We start from the raw sequence: 20,364 nt of genomic DNA, 5'->3' as shown, positions 1-20,364 counted from the left end.
AATTATTAAAAATTCTTTTTGTTTTCAAAAATTCATTTTTTTATTTCATTTTATTTTAAAAAATTGTTTTTACTTATTTAGTTAATTATTTTAAATAATTAACTAAATTAATTTAAATTCTAAAAATTATTTTCATTTATTATTTTCAAAAATGAAAATTTGATTTAATCATTTATAATTTATTTTAAGTAATTATTTATAGATTTAATTAATTAATTAATTCAATTAATCAATTAATTTTATTTATAAATAGTTAAATAAAGTATATGTAATATATAAGTGATGATGTCAAAGATCACTGGAGATAACAATATCATTAGTGTCTCTGATCAAAGTATGAAGCAAGCCAGATGGACATCTGATCTAAGGAGGAGATTAATGAACTGTTATTTTTGGTAATCAGTTAAACTTAGGGCCAACCCTAAGTAAGTTGTATTGTTATCTTAATTTGTATTTTGTACTTGTAACACTTAAAGTCTGTAAAAATGCAAAGGAGCATACTGGAGTCTTTTTCCTGAAACAGTATCAAGCCTAAGGATTCTATCTGGAAGAAGATCAAGAAGATCATGCCTCAAAAGAATTTTGAAGAAGCTTGGAGTTGAATAAATCTGTTTGGAGAAAAATACTCTAAGTCAAGATCTCTACAAGTCACAGATTTAATGTTATAGAGAAGTCATTTGAGAACTCCATAATGGATTATCGAGAAGTCAGGATAGCTACTAGGGAACTCAGAAAGATATCAACAAGCCAAATTGAAGACAGGAAGATTGGAGATATTGATAAGTCAATTTCTTCACTAGAGAAGCCAGAGTTATCGACAAGTCTATATTCATTAGAGAACTCTGAGTTATCGATAAGTCAAGTTCCACTAGAGAACTCAGAGATATCAATAAGTCAAAATTCACTAGAGAACTCAGAGATATCGACAAGTCAAAATTTACTAGAGGACTCTGAGATTTCGACAAGTTAATTTGACTAGAGAACTCTGAGAAATAGACAAGTCAAGAAGCCACTAGAGAAGTAAGAGTTATCGATAAGTCAAAGTGAAGATGTGAAGACTAGAGATCTCGACAAGCCAAAGTTCTCTTATAGAGAACTGAAGACCTCTATAAGCCAAACTAAATATAGAGTACTAGAGATCTCGATAAGCCAATATACTTATCGAGATGTCAAGTGTTCTACATACCTAAACTGGAGATCTCGATGTACAATCTCAAAGTACAAGGTTGCAGATCAGTTCAATATCCAAGATAAATAATCAACAAACAATCCAATAGCTGGATTGATATCTACAAAAAGCAGCTTGAAGAATGTGCAAGATCAATGGCAAAGATTAACTGATAGAGGAAGATTAAAGTAAACACGGGATGGTAAAGATATGCTAAGCCAAAAATGGAAGATCTGTTTTTCCATAAATAGAAATGACAAGTGACAGTTTAGAAAAGCTAATAGCATGTCTTATTACACACTGTGTAAACCAGCAGTTAACTGAGATATAAAGTTAACACTGGTCCTTAGTCAGTTGTAACAATTTAGATCAAATTTCTTGTAACACTCTCAAGAAGAAGCTAAGCTCTTTATCAACAAAGAGACTAGAAATTTTGTAGCAAAACAATCTTAATTTTAATATAAAATTAAGTGAGTTTTGAAGATCTGTGTTCTTTAATTTTCTGCAAGTTTAATTTCTGCATGAACACATTTCACTACAAGAATTAATTTACCTTTTTCAACCATAAACATTCAAGAAAAGCTCAAAAAAATAGTAAAACACATTCACCCCCCTGTGTGATATTCATTTCCTAACAAGTGGTATCAGAGCAAAATCTGAAAGTAAATAGATTTAAGATCTTGGAAGAATGAATACACAGAAAATCAGTAGTATCAAAATTCCTACCTTTGACAAAGCTAACAACACTCTTTGGAAAAAGAAAATGATGTTGTTCATCAAGATGGCCAATCCACTCTACATTCAGATCCTCAAGGATGGACCTTTCGTTCCTACGGTTAAAATTGAGGAATCTACAGATGGAGACAGGATTATCCCAGCTCTATATGCTCCAAAAGATCCTGCTGAGTATACTGATCCTGAAAAGGAGAAAGTCTCCCTAGATAGTAGCTTGCAATTAATATTGATTGAGTCACTTGACAATGTGATGTACAACAACATTGTCAACTGTGACATTCCCAAGCAAATATGGGAAAAGATTGAGATACTCTGTGAAAGAACTGAAGAAGTTAGGTCAAACCAAAGAAGGATACTGATTTCACAGTATGAGGTTTCATGGCTAAGCCAAATGAAAGCATTACTGATGTGTTTGAAAGATTCAATAAGCTGATAAATGACTTGCAACTTCATGACAAATACTATGAAGCTGAAGAAGTGAATCTAAAGTTCCTGCTTACTGTCCCTGATCATTTGGAACAGAAAATCTCAGCAATCAGGGAAGGGAGAGACTTAAGCAGAATAACACTGGAATTTCTATATGGAATTCTCAAAATATATGAACTAGAGATGATTCAAAGATAATCGTCGAGATCTGGTCAAGGACATGTTGTGGATGGCTCAAGTGCTTTAATTATAAATGAAAGTCAAACATCCAATGATGAACCAAGATCTCAAACTCCAGTTGCCTCAGCAAGTGAGCAAAGAATAAATGATTCACAGGAACAAGTCATTCTGGAATTGGAAAAAGATGAGTTCTATAGTCTTTAAGAACTGGATGAGCTAGATCAGTCAATGGCCTATTTGGCTAGGAAATTATCTAATATTAGAGTAAAGAAGCCAAGATACTTCAAGAATAAAGGACAGTCTTTCAACAAAGATAGCAGCTGGAAGGAAAAAGGGACGTACAATTTTGATAGCAAGAATAGCTATAAAAGTGGATCTGTTGACAGATCTAAGATAAGGTGCTTCAACTTTGATGAAATGGGCCACTTTGCTAAAGAATGCAGGAAACCCAAGAAGGTAACAAAAGATAAAGCTTATCTTGAACTTGAAGCAAAGTATGAAGCTCTTCTGAAGAAATAGCAAAGCAAAGCTTATATTGCAGAAGGTAAAAGTTGGGATGACTATGAAATTGATGAAGATGAAGAACTTGGAAACTATGCACTCATGGCCTTAGAGAAAGGAGAATCATCTTCATCTAAATCACAGGTACCAACGCTTACCACCATTGATTTAAATGTGAATCAATATAAGGAAACTGTTGAGAAGATTAGCACAGAAATGCTTTACATCCACACAAGCATGGTTGCTGCTAATGAAGAAGTTAGCATTTAACAAATTTGAATGAGAAGCTTGAGAATGAAAAATAAGGGACTAAATTGTTGACAATGGAGCTTGAAGCTTTGAAACAAGAAAATGGTTATCTGAAGAACAAGCTCAAGTATGCAAATGAGATTGAGGCTGTGTTAAGGGAAAAACTGGAGAAAAATGAAGTAAAGTTGAATTCCTTCAGTAATGCATTTGAATTGGTTAGTCAGTACCATGAGAAAATCAAACCATGTGCAAACATTGCTATTGGTCTTGATTATGATGCTTTAAACAGCAAAAAGAATAACATAAGGGACAAAGAAAAAGCAACAGAGAATGAAAATGTTCCAGCAATACTAAAAAAGGTTGGGTCACCTATGTTCAACGCTTATGAAGTAGACCTCAGTGAAGAAAAATTGATTATCAAGAAAGAAATTGCAGATAAGGATAATGAAAAGAAAAATGCAAACTCATCTCAATCTTCTATGGCTGAAAAAAATCTCTTGGACAATCAAAGCACCAAGACTCCTATCAAAGAAATAAAGATTGAAGATACAAGGAAGAAGAAGAAAAATAGAAATGGGAAAATAGGGACAAGCAAAAGCAATGATCTCGCTTATGTTGCAGATGTTCCTGGAAAGAAGTGCGAAAAATGTAGCACTGTAAATCATCTAACTCACCTTTGTAAAAAGGCTGTTAGTAAGTCAATTAAAGGAGCTTGCAAATACAATGAAGCAGATTTAAATGATCCCTACTCATTATATGATAAGTTTGACTGCATCCCTTGCAAGAGTTGCCACAAATTGAGAGTAGACCTTAAAGAAATAAAAATTGAGTCTACATCAGAAAGGGCAAATGCACAATAATCATTGAACTCTATTTTATCTGAAACAACTTACCCTACTTCTGCTAAATCAGTTAACAAAAAGAAAGTTCCCAACACTGCTTGGGTCACTAAACATACCTGAATCTCATTGTGTGCAGGGTAAAGTGAAGAAAGTCATATGGATCATTAACAGTGGATGCTCCAGACATATGACAGGTGATAAGGCCCTGCTATCACAGTTTGAGGAGAAAGCTAGCCCATTGGTTACCTTTGGTGACAACAGCAAAGGATTCACAATGAGATATGGCAAGATTATTTCTGAAAATATTGTCATTGATAATGTAGCACTAGTAGCTGGTCTTGAAGTGAATCTTCTCAGTGTTAGCCAATTTGCAGACAAAGGTTTTGAAGTTTTATTCAACAAAGAATAATGCACTTTTATCAGCAAGAAAACTGGTGAAGTTGCTCTGAAAGAAGCAAGGAAAGGAAGCTTGTTTGTTGAAAACTTGGACTCAACAAATAAGGATTGTATTTGCTACTTTTACACCAAGGCATCAAAAGGACAAAGCAAGCTATGGCATAAGAAGTTTTCTCACTTGAATTTCAAGGCAATTAACAACTTAGTCAAAAAGGAGTTAGTGAGAGACATTCCCAAACTGGAATTTGCTCAAGTTGAAGTTTGTGAAGCTTGTCAGAAAGGAAAGATGAAAAGATCTAGTCACAAGTCAAAAACTGTGAATTCTATAAGTGCACCCTTGCAACTTATTCACATAGACTTATTTGGGCCAGTGAATGTATTATCAATTTTAAGGAACTGATATACACTTGTGATTGTGGATGATTTCTCAAAATACACTTGGGTAGAGTTCATGTACTCTAAAGATGAAAATCCACACATCATAATTGAGCACATCAAGAAGATAGAAAAATAGGTTGAAGATTACAATTGTGTGGAAAGACTGAGTAGTGACAATGGAACAGAATTCAGAAATGTTACATTAAGTGAATTCTGCAAAGGCAAAGGCATTGTTCAAGAATTCTCAGCTTCCAGGACACGTCAACAAAATGGAGTAGTTGAGAGAAAGAATAGAATATTGGTTGAAGCTGCCAGAACAATGCTGCAAGATGCCAAGTTGCCAACAAGTTTCTGGGAAGAGGCTGTTAACACTGCTTGTTACACTCAGAACAGATATCTTATTAATAAGGCACATGGCAAGTCACCCTACTCAATCATGTCTAAGAGGAAGCCTACTGTAAAGCATCTTCATGTGTTTGGAAGCAAGTGTTATATTTTGAAAGACAACTCTGAATATGTGGGAAAATTTGACTCAAAGGTTTTTGAAGCAATTTTTCTGGGATATTCACTGGAAACAACAACCTACAAAGTTTATGTGAATGATCAAAAGAAGATTATGGAGAGCACATATGTGATCTTTGATGATGACAAATGTACAGGATTGAAATGTCTTGATGATAATGAAGCTGAAGCCCTGGCATTTGAAAACCTCAACATTGATAGTGACTCTGATGGAGAAGTTGAAGTTGATGCACATCAGACATTAAATGAAGAGACTACTCAACAGGAAAATCATGAAAGTGGAAACTCATCTCAAACACCTGAATTTGAGAGCACAAACTCAAGGGGAGAAAGAGAAGAAGGATCCAGCAGTCATACCAATAATGAAGAAAATAATGAAGGCACCAGTCAACAAACTCATATAAGGAAGTGGGATAGGAGTCACACTAGAGATGCAATTATTGGTGATCCTACTGTTGGTGTGAGGACTAGGAGTGCAACTGTTAATGAGTGTCTACATGCATGTTTTCTATCTCAAGTAGAACATAAGAAAATTGATGAAGCTCTTCTAGATCCTGACTGGATATTTTCCATGCCGGAAGAATTGAATCAGTTTGAAAGAAGCAAAATCTGGAAATTAGTTCCTACACCAAAGAATAGAAGCATCATTGGAACAAAATGGGTGTTCAGGAACAAGATGGATGGAAATGGTATAGTTACTAGAAACAAAGCAAGGTTAGTTGCAAAAGGCTACTCACAAGAAGAAGAAATTGATTATGATGAAACTTTTGCTCCAGTTGCAATACTTGAAGCTATAAGAATTTTCCTAGCATTTGCTGCACATTCAAACTTTAAAGTGTATCAAATGGATGTCAAAAGTGCCTTTCTGAATGGTGAGCTAGAAGATGAAGTTTATGTGCAACAGCCACCTGGCTTTGAAGATCCGAAATTTCCAAATTTTGTGTACAAGTTACTCAAGGATCTATATGGACTAAAATAGGCACCTAGAGCTTGGTATGACATACTATCAGATTTCCTACTGAAGCATGGTTTTACTATAGGAACCATAGAAAAGACTCTCTTTTACAAGAAACATGGTGAAGATATGATCCTAGTTCAGATTTATGTGGATGATATCATCTTTGGTTCTACTAATGAAAAGCTTTGCCAAAGATTCTCCAAGCTTATACAAAGTGAATATGAAATGAGTATGATGGGGGAACTGAGTTACTTCCTTGGACTTCAAGTCAATCAAAGAAGTGATGGTATCTTCATCAGCCAAACTAAATATGTCAAGGATCTATTGAAAAAGTTTTGAATGGTTGATTGTTCACCTGCATCTACACCTATATCTACTGTTACTAAGTTGGATGAAGATAAGAAGGGCAAGAGTGTAGATATTTTAAGCTATAGAGGGATGATTGGATCATTTCTTTATTTAAAAGAAAGTAGACCAGACATCATGCTTGCAACATTTCTATGTGCAAGATTTCAAGCCAATCCAAAAGAATCACATTTGATGGATGTAAAGAGGATTTTCAGATACTTGAAGGGAACTCCAAACTTGGGATTATGGTATCCTAAGGGAACTGGTTTTGCAGCTGTTGGTTACACAGATGCAGATTTTGCTGGATACAGGGTTGACAGAAAGAGTACCAGTGGAAGCTGTCAATTTCTTGGACAAAGACTTGTATCCTGGTATAGCAAGAAACAACAATTTGTATTAACTACTATAGCTGAAGCTAAATACATAGCTGCAGGAAGTTGTTGTGCTCAAGTGCTTTGGATTAGAAATCAGCTAATGGATTATGGCCTAGTGTTACATACGATTCCTATTGTGTGTGACAATACTAGTGCTATATCTATAGTAGCTAATCTAACTAATCATTCCAGGACAAAGCACATTGATGTTAGGTACCATTTTATTAGAGAACATGCTACAAATGGTACCATTGAGCTCATTTTGTACCAACAGAAAAACAATTGACTGACATTTTTACTAAACCTTTGGATGAAGCAACTTTCACTAGACTTGTAGGTGAAATTGGAATACTTAATTCTTCATCCTAAGGCAAGAACTCAGCTAATATTTTGCAGCAGACTAATCTCCAATAAATCAATAATAATTTGATTTTATTGGAAGTTAACTGAAATATGAATTATAAATATTTCAGAAATCTCTGCATAATTGTATTTCAAATTCAAATTTAACTTGGAATTTTTCAAATTCTAAGTAAACTACTCAGCTATTAGTTTACATTCTTAATATGTAAAATTACCACAAGGCGGAATTACATAAACCAAAAGTATATAGAGAACTGAGTACTCGATAAGTATAAATTGACTTCTCGACAAGTCATTTTAGGACTTCTCGAGTGAGTCCTCAATAAGTCAATTTACTGACTTCTCGAGTGACTTCTCGATAGGGTTAAATAGTGTTTATTCACAGAGTTCTCTACAAGTACAATTTTTGACTTATCAATAACTCAGAACTGAGATAATTTAAATTAATAAATTATTTCGGTAAAATACTTTTGAAAATTTATTCTAATCTTATTTTGAATTTATTCAAATAATAGTTAAAATTAGTTCAGTCCTCTTCTTGGACAAACTGGGTATTTATTTGAAATCTCGATAAGTCAAGTTTGAGTTCTCTAAAAGAGTAATTTAAAATGACTTCTCGATATGTACTTCATTTCTCAAAATGACTTCTCGATAGACTAACTCGAAATTTCTATTTTTGAGTTCTCGATAAGTCATTTACTCTTACTATAAATACCCAGACTTCTTGAATACATATTTTAACTTGGAATTTCTCAAAATTCTAAGCAAACTGAATATTTATTAATTCATATTCTAAATATGTGAAGTTCATAAATAACAGTTCAAAAGAAGCAAAAAGTATGAAAAACTGAAATAATTTAATTCATAAATTATGTTCAGCAAAATACTTTTGACATACTTTGTCTATAATTACTCAGACTTATTGACACATTTACTTGCTTATGTGCATTTTTTTTAAAATTTGGAATATGTTAGTCTAATGTAAGTAGACTAGTACATTATATGTGATGTTTTGAGAATGCTGATAATAGTTAAATTTATTTGACTATATGTTAATTATGTGTTTTGAATTTATTCAAAATAATTCCTTATCAGTATTTGTTTTGATGAGTTAGCTAGTGTAATATTTTGCTGATAGGAGGGGTCACTTTTTATGTAGGGAGTACTTGTTTATTTGCATGGGAAATAGTTATCCTAGAAAGTGAACTAAGATTCTTGAGTACTTGCATGGGGAATAGTAACTAGTCATTTCTAACTGTCTAGTTTCTCGTAAAGTATGCTTGTGTGATTATTACACTTATTAACCGGGCAATTCAAGAGTCTCTTGGTTTCTCTTTTTTCTCCCTCTATAAAATCAAACTTTCACTCTTCATTATTCATTACTACTTTCTTTCTCATCAAACACCTTAATCTCGAAACTCACTTCTTGTTCATCTCTCTCTCTCTCCAATGGATGCCCCAGTCTTCTACAAGCTTTTCAATGGAGTTTATCAACCCGTTTATCACTTGGCTGACAACCAAGTTTATTTTGACCCTATCGGACTTCGTGTCTGTATCAAGGGGGTTGTTTGCAGCCCCTTTGATGTTCCACTTGATGTCTTTGATGAACTCTCATGGGACGATCAGATAAACTTCCTTTTCTTTAAAGGAGAAGTCTCTCTGGAGCAGGAGAGACGTGCCATGGTGGCTAAGCAGCAGCGCCTTGCTACTCTAGAGTTGCAGGAGAGGATCATCTCTCTTGCACACTCCATGTCCAGAGCTTACCAGCGCTGGGCAAGGAGGATAGAGGCCGAGAAGAAGAAGCCAAAACTAGAGTAGTTAGGATTAGGATTCACTTGGTGTAATCTATATCTTAATGTACTCTGTTTTTTTATTAATGAAAATTCTCTTCTTCTCTATCAATTTGTTTTTGTTGCTTGTTGTTTATGTCATGATTGCCTTGTGTTTACAACTCAATTAATTATTATTTTTCTTGTCATAGTGCTTGCAATTGTATATCTCAATGCATATGGCTAATTAAAACTCCAAAAAGACAAATATGTTCAATGCATTACAGGTCCAACACAATCTACTCAGACAATAACAGGAAATTCAAATAATCAATCAACAAGTATTTGTGCTAAACTGCAGCTAAAACATTTCTAAACCAAACTATAGTTTACCCAGGCACAGCAACACAAACACAAACTCAAACACAATCAGGTGACCCTCAAAAGAAACCTGTTTTACAAAAGGACAACAATTTCATAATGTTCTTCAGATTGTTTTGTTGTTTGAGAAGAGGATCCACCACAAACATGGGAAATTCATCAGTTTTTGCTGAATATCCCATGAATATCTCTAATGCACCTTTATGTGCAAAACATTCTTCACAGACTGAAAGGTTTGAGGATAGTACTCCTGAGGGGGGGCTATCTAAATCCTCTCAATTCAATTGGAGGTTCCTCAAAAATGAACAACTCCCCTCATAACTCTAGCAAAAGTTGCCTTAGCAGTCAAAGCTATAAGTACAATTGCCTATGATGATGTCATGAGAAGGGCAAGTATAGCACATTTATGTGCCAGTGTGTTGCAAGACACACAAGGGTTTGAGGCTGGTGTACATAATAGTAACCCAGTCAAATCCCCTCCAATTCAGTTGGAGGTTCCCACTTCAAGTGAGGAACAACACACTATCAAAACTACAGAGCAATTTGTGAGTCAAACTGTGACCCTAGTCACAGGTGTTTCTGATGATTCATTCATCTTACAATCTCAAACTAGTATTTACTCTTCTGATGAAATGTGTATGTTTAGACCTATATGGAAGATTGAGAGAAAAATAGAAAGTAAAAGAGGCAGGATCCTTCCTGGTAAAAGGACAGGTATATGAGTGTCTGGATTTAGTAATCCTTGTGAGGAAACTCTGACTCTCAAAAGTCATGAGACTAGTGCAGTGAGAAGTAGTGAGACTAGTTATTCAAAAGAACAGATAGTTTAGGACTTTTGTTACTAACAGGCTTCTTCTGCAGATCTAAGTGAAACTCCTATTCTACTTGATAAACTCATCACCACATATCTCACTGAAGATCGAAGCTACAGATAGTGTTCTAAATGGACAATGACAGCAGCTTGAATAATGTACATCTAGCTGGATCTTTCTACCTGGAGATAATGTCAAAAAGGGGGAGAATATATCTAAATGTCAAAACAGCTGATGGATGTTGCCAGATAATAAAATTATATTCTTCATAGGGGGAGAGAAGAATAAATCTAAATGTGTAACTCACAAAAGAAGACCAGATAGGGAGATTGAATTCCGCATTTAGCTAGAGTTTTGACATCATCAATCAGAACTTGTGCATAATTCCATAATGAACAAGTTGGGAGAGATTGTAATATATAAGTGATGATTGTTAGGGCAAAAACACGCGCTAATATTCACGCAAGTATACGCGTTCTCAAGTAATATAGAATACTTTCTAGTTCGTTCCCACAGAGACTCAGACTAATTTATTGTCTAATTAAACTCACACACCAATGTATGATTACTTCTCAATGTTAAGACACTAACACTTAGAATTGTTGACTAAACATTAACTACAATTAACTACTTAATTAATCACTTAATTAACACTTCAATTTAACAATATTAAAACACTCATGAGATCACAACTTCATTACTACTTCCTTCAATAGCTATTGTTATTACCTTTAGCATATGACAGTGATGATATTAATCGAATAACACGAAACTGATAAAAGCCAACTTTCATTGTACTAATACCACTCTACCAAACATCCACAATTAAGATAGAAGTTGAATAGTCATCAATTATGTTGAGTTCCTATATGTCTACAGAAATTGACAACACAACAATTTAAGCACAAGTTATTCCTTTTGATTACACAGGACAAATAACACTGTTAGAGTTACCCATTAATCATGCACATCATACATGAACCTATGCTAGCATGGCAAGTTCTAAACCTCAAGATCCACCGTCGCTTCACAAGAGATTAACACCCTATCTTATATGTTCGCGATGCACATAAGACGAATACGCACAACCAATACTAGATATCATACAATCATCACACACTAAAGTATTAAACAATTAACTAAAGAATTCCATAGTAAATCCGTTGCAACCCATGATCACGATTAGCCAATAATAGCACTTATCGTCATCATGGGTTCATATGAAATCATGATAAACAAACACAAGAAAATAATAACTAAACTAATTATATTAAATCAGAGTACGTCACAAGAATAAATAGGTTCAAAGTAAGAAAACTAGCATCCAACGTTACAACGAAACAAGAATCACAAGAAAATATGCTTCCTCTTCGTTGCTGTGAGCTAAAACAATCTTCTTCCTTATCTCCTTCACTCCTTGCGTAATACCATGATCCACTCTCGTGAAAACGTCTCCAAATCTACTTATATAATAGTCCCATAAAACTCAGATTACATAGAAGTGGAAGCCAAACAGAAGTAGAAGTCATAAAATAAATTGTCTTTTTTCCCGACCCTGCGCGGCCGCTCAGCTGGCGCTCAGCTTTCTGCGCGGCCGCTCAGCATTGCTGAGCGGGCGCTCAGGACCCTTCTGGAAAATTCCTGAGTTTGCTCCGTTTCTTCGCCGTAATCTGCCCATTTCTTTCCTCTCGCAATGGTGAACACATGCCAAGGCTTATTCTTGATGATTACTCCTCCGAAATGCAACTAATACCCTGAAATGCATAAACACTAGAAAAACGCATCAAATACACAAAATACTTGATTTCAAGGCACCAATTTAAGCCATTTTAAGATGTTCTAAGTGGTATAAAATGCCACTTATCATACCCCCAAACTTAAATCAATGCTTGTCCTCAAGCGTCACAGACTCAAAAACAAATAAAAACATGCATGAATGCAATCTATATGAAAATGCAGCGATCCCCCTTACTACGAATAAACCAACCAAATTGCAACAACTCAACAAATACAGTTAGGCGACTAAAGATCAATAAACTCATGCAAACGAACATACAGCCAGAAATGTGGTGTGTGCAGATGCTTAACAGATATGCTTCGGAACTAGACCAATTATTATGACTCGACTATCCTCAAGGCAATCACATGATTATAAAAAGAATAAAAATTATAGGCACAAAGTGACATACAACACTACAAGAATTCTGGAGCTTATTACGGAATCATGTTTTTTATTCACAACACAAATGCTTATTTGACCATGCAATGAGTGAGGTCCACAAAAGACGTGTACAATGGTATCCATGTAGCGAGCGTTAGGTTAGTGGATCCCAGACTCTAAAAGCCTTAGGTCACTAGGCACAAAGTCCCCTAAGAACTTAATAACTCGAATACCAAAGAGCCCACTCGTGATCAATTATGCATAAGCACCACAATTTTTCTTTTCTTCTCTTTTTTTTTCTTTATTCTTTTTTTTTCTTTTTATAAAATTTCTGAGCAAGTGCGTTTCGCTCCATCTTGCTCAACCATAGACTACTCGCACAACAAGCGAGCCGGCTACTAGCCATTTGACGCCTAGCCACAACTAGCAACAAATTCCATTTTTTACTCCAATTTTTTCTTTTTCATGCCTTTATCACTAAGAACCTATTATCGAATTCTAAGCATAATAAATAAATTAACCTCGAAAATAATCAAATCATACAAACAATCTAGCCCTTAAGCATTCTCTAAGACTTAGTGAAAATACAAGTGCTTCTAGCATGCATATCAACTTACACGACTCAATATCACCTTAATGCTATCACTACACTCGCATCAATATCACAATTCAGTCGATAAATCATCGCAAAAGGGATCATGGTATATGCATGAGCTACATGATATGATAACAAATAAAGCTATTTAAAAAAAACTATATGGCATGAATTATGCAACTATATGAATTAAAATATCATGAATATGCAGCTATATGACACACACACAGTATTCCTTAACTACCACCCCCAAACTTAAAATTTTTACTGTCCCCAGTGAAAGTAGTAGAAAGGAACACAGGGTATACCTACTCGGAGTCATCATCATCATCACCCTCAGTGGGTGGAGTATCAGGCGGCGGGTATGCAGAGTCCTCACCAAAAACTGGCCACTGGATATCAGCTTCAAGGCCCCGAAAAGCATTCCCTAACGCAAGGGTGAGCTCCTGAGCAAACCTGCTCTGCGTCTCGTACATTGCATCCATCCGCCGTGAAAGCCTCCTATACTGGGTATCAGCCATCCCATCACCCTCCTGAGCTCTCGAAGAACCAGCCTCATCACGCCTAGGCCTAGCCATAGTAGCACCTCATGTTGGACGCCCTCCTGGAAGACGATAACCCAGCCCATGCTCCTCGGGCTCACCACCGGTCCACTCTTGCATCCCGTTCAGAGTCCCAGAATCAATCGGAGCTGCCGGCAACTGCAACTGCTCATGAGCCGACCAGTTCACTCCTACTGCTCGGCACAGCTTCGTAACCGTGGATGCATAAGGGATGTTCATATGCTTAGCTCCCCTCAAAAACTTCAGAATTCCTTGGTAGATAAACTCACCAAGGTCCACATAGTACTCCTCATTAAGAATTCCCCACAACAATTGTGCTCTCTCTACTGTGACCTCGTGTGCATGCGAAGAAGGCAAAATATTAGCACAAATAAATGCATTACATGCACGGGCATACCTGTTCATAGCGATCGCCGGGAAGTGACGATACTCATTAGTGCCGGTCTTGAAGGTCCAAACTGTGCCCAACCTACAGAGAGTCGCACAAATCAAATCCAAGTCAAAATCCTCAGCAGTCTTCTCATTCCAGTTCTCCTCCTCGGGCTTCATCTCTCGCTGCCCAATCACACGGCGAATCGCCGCAGGGTGATAATCAACCGTCAGCCCTCGGACCACAGAAAACCCATTCTTTTCGGCCTTCGCGTTCGCATAGAACTCGCAAACCACGCTCATCGGCACTACTGCGGGCGACTCACAAAAAGCTATCCACCCCTTCTCTGCAATCATGGGTAGCAACTCACCATCCCTCCCCGATGGTAAAAACCCTCTCTCCTTCAGAATCGGCTTCCCCAAAAGCCTAGTGTACTCCTCCTCCGCAGCTCTGTCAGTCAACCGAGGCCTTGCAGCAGTACCCCTTGATGAATCAGCAGTAGGGACTGTGCTGCTGCTATCGATAGTTCGTGCTCTCTTGGTTGCCATTGAATCTCGAATAAAAGTGTTTAAGAACTGAGTTTTGGTGCTTGGGAGAGAGTTTAAGTGTAGGAAGTTTGTGGGAGATATATAGGATATGTGTATGTATATATAGGGTGTGGAATAGGTTAAATTAGATTAGGGTTGGGGATTGAGGGGTAAAATCATGGGGTAGTAGGAACAAATCGTGGGTTTATGGGCTAAAGTTGGGTTTTATTTTTTTCTAATTTTTTTTTTGAACTAAAAAAAATTCATTCAGCCGACCCCTGAGCGGTCGCTCAGCAAAGCTGAGCGGGCGCTCAGGGGGTCACTGGAAATTTTTTTTTCAGCCCCGTTTTTCTGATTTTTTTGTGTTTTTGGATAGGTTATTAACTTCTAAGGGTTCCTGTAACAACAAATCATGGGTTGCCTCCCACGCAGCGCTTCTTTTTCGTCATTAGCTTGACGTTGCATACCTTTCTCAAGTAGTCAACAAAATGGCACTAACCACTTCTCGGTTTGCCATATCCCCATAGTAGTGCTTCAAACGCTGACCGTTAACCTTGAATGCTTGGTCCGGATCATTCTCAAAAATTTCCACCGCTCCATGTGGAAACACAGTTTTGACAATAAAAGGTCCAGACCACCTCGATTTCAACTTACCAGGAAAAAGTCGGAGACGAGAGTTGAATAAGAGAACTTGTTGCCCCGGCACGAATAACTTAGGATGTAGCTTCCTATCGTGCCACCTCTTCACCTTTTCCTTATACATTTTGTTATTCTCGTACGCTTGAAGTTGAAATTCATCAAGTTCATTAAGCTGAAGCATTCTTTTCTTACCAGCTGCATCTAAATCCAGGTTCAACTTTTTCAACGCCCAGTAGGCCTTATGCTCAAGCTCCGCAGGTAAATGACATCCCTTACCGTACACCAACTGAAACGGGGACATACCAAGTGGAGTTTTATATGCTGTTCTATAAGCCCAAACAGCTTTATCAAGCTTTAAAGACCAATCCTTCATTGACGGACAAACAACCTTCTCTAGAATGCGCTTGATCTCTCTGTTAGACACTTCCGCTTGACCATTTATTTGCGGATGATAGGCAGTAGCCACTCGATGATTCACATTATAATGCTGCATCATAGAAGTGAACTTACGGTTGCAGAAATGCGACCCTTCATCACTTATGATTACCCGAGGTGTTCCAAACCTTGTGAAAATCTGCTTATGAAGAAAATTTAGCACTGCCTTTGCATCATTTATCGGTAAAGCTTTGACTTCTACCCATTTTGAGACATAATCGACTGCCAGCAAGATATACTGATTATTGCAGGACGAGACAAAAGGCCCCATGAAATCGATTCCCCAAACATCAAAGACCTCGACTTCAAGCATCACATTTAACGGCATTTCATCCTTTCTTGTCAAATTTCCCACTCTTTGGCAACGATCACACCGTAAAACAAACTGATGAGCATCCTTAAACAAAGTAGGCCATAAAAAACCTGCTTGCAGAATACGAGCTGCCGTCTTCTCACCACCATAGTGTCCACCATAAACCGTGGAGTGGCAGTCTCATAATATCCCCTCCGTCTCACAGAACGGGATACATCTCCTGATGATCTGGTCAGCTCCCTGTCTAAACAAATATGGTTCATCCCACATATACCACTTCACCTCATGCAAAAACTTCTTCTTTTGAGCGGAGGTCAAATTAGGAGGCATTATATTGCTGACGAGATAGTTTACAATATCTGCAAACCATGGTTCTTCCTCCTGAACTACAAACAACTGCTCATCCGGAAAAGATTCATTGATTAATGTCCTATCTTGTGAAGTAGAATCGGGATTCTCCAACCTAGAGAGATGGTCAGCTACTTGTTTCTCAGTACCTTTTCTATCCTTGATCTCTAACTCAAATTCCTGAAGTAAGAGCACCCAACGAATGAGTCTCGGCTTCGAATCCTTCTTGGAAACCAGATAGCGAATGGCCGTATGATCAGTGAATACTGTTACTTTAGTACCAAGCAGATAAGATCGAAATTTCTCGAAACCAAAGACTATAGCCAAGAGCTCCTTCTCCGTAGTGGTGTAGTTCATTTGGGCCCCATTTAAGGTCTTACTCGCATAATAGACCACATGAAAGAGATTATTCTTGCGCTGTCCCAGAATTGCACCTACCGCATAATCACTCACATCACACATCATTTCAAACGGCTCTGTCCAATCTGGTGCTGTAATAACTGGTGCAGTGATCAAACTCTTCTTGAGAGTCTCGAATGCCGCCAAACATTCATCATCAAATTTAAAAGGCACATCTTTCTCAAGCAAATTGCACAATGGCTTAGATATCTTTGAAAAGTCCTTGATGAATCGCCGATAAAAACCCGCATGACCAAGAAAACTACGGATTCCTTTCACAGAAATAGGTGGTGGAAGATTTTCAATGACTCCCACCTTGGCCTTGTCCACCTCCAGACCCTTGCTAGAGACCTTATGCCTAAGAATAATGCCTTCACGCACCATAAAATGACATTTCTCCCAATTGAGCACCAAATTAGTTTCCACGCACCTTTTGAGTACGGCGCGAAGATTATTCAAACATTCATCATACGAATGTCCAAAGACGGAGAAGTCGTCCATGAACACCTCGACATTATTTCCAATCATGTCGGAGAATATAGCCATCATACATCTCTGAAAAGTGGTCGGGGCTCCACATAACCCAAACGAAACTCTGCGAAAAGCAAACGTGCCAAATGGACAAGTGAAGGTTGTCTTTTCCTGATCCTCTGGTGCAATACAACTCTGATTATACCCTGAATAGCCATCCAGAAGACAAAAATACTCGTGACTAGCCAACCTGTCAAGCATCTGATCAATGAACGGAAGAGGGAAGTGATCCTTCCTCGTGGCTTTGTTCAACTTTCGATAATCCATGCATACTCTCCATCCTGTAACTAGTCGAGTGGGGATGAGCTCATTCTTCTCATTTGCTACCACAGTGATACCTCCTTTCTTAGGTACACATTGTACGGGGCTCACCCATGAACTGTCAGAAATAGGATAAATGATGCCTGCATCCATCCATTTCAAAATTTCTTTCTTCACCACCTCCTTCATGATAGGATTCAGTCTGCGCTGCTGTTCAACAGTCGGCTTACTACCTTCCTCTAGCAGAATTTTATGCATACAATATGAAGGGCTGATCCCCTTGATGTCTGCTATGGTCCATCCAATAGCCGATTTGAATTCCCTCAAAATCCTTAAGAGCTTATCTTCCTCACTACCTGAAAGGTCAGATGCAATAATAACAGGTAAAGTAGATGCATCACCTAAAAAAGCATACCTCAAGTGTTCAGGTAATGGCTTGAGCTCCAAGGTAGGTGCTTCCTCTATTAATGGTTTGAGCTTTCCTTTAGCATTCTTGAGGTCAGAAGTACCAAGAGATTCAAACGGCATGTCCAGCTTTCACTTCCAGGGAGAAGCGTTCAGATATTGTAATTGCTTGTTGCCATCTTCATCATCGCTGTCAAAATCCCCCACTAAGGCCTTTTCCAATGCATCAGACATTAGCATGCGATCGAGCTCCGAAGTAACCGCAGAATCAATCACATCCACTTTTAAGCACTCCTCATCTTCTGTAGGGAATTTCATTGCCTTGAATACGTTGAAGGTCACATCCTGATCTTGTACCCACATAGTAAGTTCACCTTTTTGCACATCTATCAAGGTACGGCCAGTAGCCAAGAAAGGTCTTCCCAAGATTATGGGAATCTTCTTATCTTCCTCAAAATCCAGAATAACAAAATCTGTAGGAAAGAAGAGCTTATCCACCTTGACTAGCACATCCTCCACTATGCCATTTGGGTAAGTAATGGAATGATCAGCCAATTGTAGAGACATGTATGTGGGTTTTGGATCAGGCAAATCAAACTTTTTAAAGATCGACAACGGCATCAGATTGATGCTTGCTCCCAAATCACAAAGGCACTTGTCAAAAGTCAACTTGCCAATGGTGCAAGGAATGGTGAAGCTACCTGGATCCTTCAGTTTTGGCGGTAACTTTTGCTGCAGAACAGCGCTGCATTCTTCCGTGAGAGCAACGGTCTCAAGGTCATCCAGTTTCACCTTCCTTGAAAGAATACTCTTCATAAACTTCGCATAACTAGGCATTTGCTCCAGAGCCTCAGCGAAAGGTATATTGATGTGAAGTTTCTTGAACACCTCCAGAAACTTACCGAACTGTCTATCCAGCTTTTGTTGCTGCAATCTCTTAGGAAAAGGTGGTGGATGATAGAGTTGTTTCTCCCCTGTATTACCCTCAGGCAGAGTGTGTTTAACAGTAGTCTTCCTTGGTTCCGCCGCTTTCTCCTTTTGCTTAGCTTTTTTATCTCTAATTTCAGCTTCTCCTTCTTTTGCATTTTCAGCATTAGCAACTTTTCCAGACCTTAAGGTAATAGCCTTGACTTGCTCTTTAGCTTCCTTCCTGCCTGGTACTTCCGTGTCACTGGGAAGAGTGCCAGGTTGACGATTGAGCACTGCATTGGCTAATTGACCGATTTGATTTTCCAAGGTCTTGATAGAAACCGCCTGACTCTTGCATAACAGCTTAAGTTCCTCAAAATCAGCACTAGTAGGTGCAACTGCATTTCCCTGTTGAGGATATGATTGCCTTTGAGCATACTGTTGTGATTGCTGGAATCCAGGTGGGTTAAACTGTTTACTCACACCTTGCTGATATGGTGGCTGAATAGCATTCTGATTATTCCCCCAGCTGAAATTTGGATGATTTCTGTTATTAGGATGATAGGTAGCTGGCATAGGCTGCTGTTGTTGCTGATAATTATTCACATACTGAACAGATTCGTTGATAAGAGAACACTGATCCGTAGCATGAGAACCTGCACAAAGCTCAAAAACCATAGCTATTTGATTAACTCCATATGTAGCCAGAGAATCAACCTTCATTGACAGCGCTTGAAGCTGTGCTGCAATAGCGGTAGCTGCATCGACTTCCAGAATACATGCTACCTTACCAGACATCATCCTCTGAGTTGGGTTTTGATGCTCATTTGCAGCCATAGTCTCGATAAGATTATAAGCCTCAGTATAGCTTTTAGCCCATAAGGCGCCTCCAGCTGCTGCATCGAGCATGGCCGAGATTGGGCCCCCAAACCATTATAGAAACCAGTGATCACCATCCAATCAGGCATTCCATTATGTGGACACTTTCTCAACATTTCCTTGTAGCGTTCCCAAGCTTCGCACATAGATTCTGTAGGTTGCTGTGCAAACTGAGTAAGAGCACTCCTCATAGCAGTAGTCTTTGCCATCAGATAAAACTTCACCAGAAACTTTTGCGCAAGATCTTGCCACGTAGTGATGGACCCAGCTGGTTCAGAATGTAACCAGTCCTTAGCTTTATCCCTCAGTGAGAATGGGAAAAGCCTCAGCTTGATAGCCTCATCAGTCACGCCATTATACTTAAAAGTGCCGCAGATCTCGACAAAATTCCTTATGTGCATGTTGGGGTCTTCAGTCGCAGCTCCTCCAAAGGAAACAGAATTCTGCACCATCTGAATAGTGCCCGGCTTGATTTCAAAGGTGTTAGCTTGAATAGCTGGATGAAGAATGCTTGACTGAATGTCATCAATTTTTGGCCGAGAAAAATCCATAAGAGCTGGATCAGCCTGAATAATACGATCACCCATGTTTACTGGTTCTTTCCGCTCAGTTCCTGAATCCGAATCT

The 20,364-nt window shown here is 38.0% G+C and overlaps 1 non-coding gene across 1 annotated transcript; it reads left to right on the top strand.

Moving 5' to 3' along the window:
* The first annotated feature begins 19,824 nt into the window (after positions 1-19,824).
* On the top strand, positions 19,825-19,931 carry LOC141694334 (small nucleolar RNA R71). The gene has a single exon (XR_012563649.1). It is a non-coding gene; the product is annotated as a small nucleolar RNA R71 (small nucleolar RNA).
* Positions 19,932-20,364: the final 433 nt, after the last annotated feature.

The sequence above is a fragment of the Apium graveolens genome, chromosome 10 (genome assembly GCF_009905375.1).
Source record: "Apium graveolens cultivar Ventura chromosome 10, ASM990537v1, whole genome shotgun sequence".
In the NCBI taxonomy this organism is placed as follows: Eukaryota; Viridiplantae; Streptophyta; class Magnoliopsida; order Apiales; family Apiaceae; genus Apium; species Apium graveolens.
This window is presented reverse-complemented; position numbering and strand designations above follow the sequence as displayed.